We start from the raw sequence: 2,954 nt of genomic DNA, 5'->3' as shown, positions 1-2,954 counted from the left end.
GTGGGGGAGCATGATTTCATCGATTATGAACCGACTGCTACATCATTGAATGAAAACAACAATGTCGTGCCAGGAGTTATTGAAATGGCTTATTCTAATTGTAATTCAATGGGTTTGGAGAATGAGACGATGGGGGTGGCAATAAAGGAAGTTGTGTTGGAATTAGGTCATAAACTTGGACCTGTTTCAAAGGATAGGGAAGAGGTCAAGGGGGGAAAAGGGGAGGCTACTATGGACGATCACATTACTTTTGAACCTAGTATGGAGGGTGGTGCATCTGCTCATGTTGTTCATGAAATAGAAGATGATGACAACTATAAGATTGATGCCTCCATTCTTAGGAGAGACAAAGAGATATGAAAAATGGACAAATAATTTGAGAATATGGTTACCACATATTCTAATACCAATGGCTATCAGGTTGGGGCCTTCAAATTCACTAAACTAGTACTAGTGCGTAGATTCGAACTCGGACTTTACATATTTGACAACAGTTTGTCCCTGAGGTACTTGTAACTATCACATTTAGTTGGCCTATTTTTTTTTTTACAAAAAATTTCTACTTATGATCATAGAGTATACTTTGGTTCATTTTCTCCTCATTATAAAACACTTTAATATGCATGGAGGTTTTGGTAGAAAATCTAGTTGTGAAGTTGGAACGATGGTACTTTAGAAGTGTCAGACCAGAAGGTCATGTCGACATGAAAGTAAGACTTTCTCATTATGTCGTTTATGTCCTAGTTCATGAGGAAACAATCATGTGAAGTGGTAACTGTGTAATCAATTCATTTATTTTATGGTTGTGATTAATGGTTAGACACTTTCTTTTTGTTTCGCAAATTCTCGATGCTTTTGGGCCAGTTTTACGGCAAATATATGAAGGTGATGTTGAGAAAATTGAAGATTTGAAGACTCTAATTTTGCCAACATATTGGCCTAATCTGGTAAGTTATAATAGTGGTTTATTTTGCCTAGTTCAATATTAAAATTTTGGTTGCAACTGCTTATTTCCTTTAAATTTGAACACTAGTAGCTTTTAGTTCCTTGGCGGAGATGTGGATGTCACTTTGCTACTAAAGAACATGCAAACAATATTTTTCTAACCCCTTTATTTAAACTCGTTCATTTTGCAAACCTGAATTAGTGTTTAATCATGTGCTATTCGGCATGGTGCAGATCTTTGTGGCTATGAAGGACGTCAAAAGCAATCATTGGATACTCAATGTTTTCAACATGAGAAAGAGCACTGCATTCTACTGGGACTTTATGAGGACCGGACGTTCGAAATGGAACACGAACCAATTGCTTACCGGAATGGTGAGTTTTTTTTCTTTCTATAAATTGCTCTAACTGTTTATCAATGGTCATTAGCAATGGTCTCATTGGTTGTTCTTGGTATAGTTGAAGAAGCTAGACCAGTTGCTTTTGTCATCGATGGACGATGTGCGTCAAGGGCAACCAGTGTTGTCTGGTTTTAGTATAATGCCCACTCCACGACTACCCCACTAGGATAATGTCCATGATTATGGTATTTTTGTCATGCACTTTATGGAGTTCCTTGCCTTAGGACAAGTACCACCCACCTCCTACGTAAGTGCTTTCATATTTTTTGCAAATAAAACTCCATCCTATTAATTGTGCAATATCAAACAACCATATTTACTTAGTACTTGACTGTGTTTCTTCGATTTTGCAGAAGGCGGACGATAGTGAACGATTTTGTTTGGCAGTGAACATTGTTATGTGCCAGTAAAATCGAGTTTGTTTGAAGGCAGTACATGATGCATCCGCCCTTTAGCAATCTGCTTTAAGTAAAGGATACAATTCTCCAATGTCGACGCAAGGTTTGTGCCTACCCCCAAGACCTACACCTTCTATTTCCAAGCCTTCATCGAAAAAGGGAGAAGACAAACACTAGTCTAGTTTGCGAAAGAGGAAAATGAAGGCATGATTGAATTCCACATGATGATTCAAATTTTGTTTTCAATATAACCATTGTCTAAGTGAATGTTGAACGAGTTTTAATGTGTTTGTTTCTACTTATCTTCTATTAAGTAGTTATTTACAAAAAAGAGTAGATGATACTTTGATCAATGGTCATTGTACATCTTCTAAGAACAAGAATTGTAGGTAGTTTTTTGGGAATTGTGACCCTTCACTAGGGATGTCCCATAATATTTTGAATCAAGTGGTCAGGCGAACAACTAGAGCTGGAAACAAACCACATGAATGTTCATATTTTGTTACTTGAAAATGTCAATGCATAATATATTGAACCGAAATTGGGTGCCATTTAATTAGTTTTATTTAAATTTATTAAATAAATGAGTGTGAAGCAACCCCAACTTCACCAAACTTGTCAAGCTAACAAAAAATTCATTTTATAATGTACACCTCAAATCATAGAGTTATTGACTTCATGATCAACTCAATAGAAGTTTGTGCTATTCTCCCCTTTACTACGACTTTTTTTCCAATTTAGCCCATGACTACAACATAACAAGAGTAAATGGGTCCTTGTGTTTGTAGGAATTTCATTTTCCTTACTGCCTATTTTTGTTAATGTTGAGGCACCATTATTTTATTCTAATTAAACATACTGTGGTACAAGAATTTTTTACAATTTATTGAATTCTATCATCCAATTTGTTACAATTCGACCCGACCCAAATTAAGCCCAGTCCAACCCAAATTAAGCCTAGTACCTAATTAAACAAAATGTATTTTTTACTATTCACTTCAAAAATATGCACTGAAAACATTCTATTGTTTACTATTTACTGTAAAAGTCAAAACCATGTATACGTAGCCTTCCCAATGTTTAATATCTATGCTATTTAACCTGGCGTGTGTTATTTGGTTAACTAAGTTCAATATTCAGATAAAACACTAGACTAAAATCACATGTTTAAGGAGTCTTAGTTACAATAAAAAAAAATCCCTAAATTTAT

This window comes from Humulus lupulus, chromosome 4 (genome assembly GCF_963169125.1).
Source record: "Humulus lupulus chromosome 4, drHumLupu1.1, whole genome shotgun sequence".
Classification (NCBI taxonomy): domain Eukaryota; kingdom Viridiplantae; phylum Streptophyta; class Magnoliopsida; order Rosales; family Cannabaceae; genus Humulus; species Humulus lupulus.
This window is presented reverse-complemented; position numbering follows the sequence as displayed.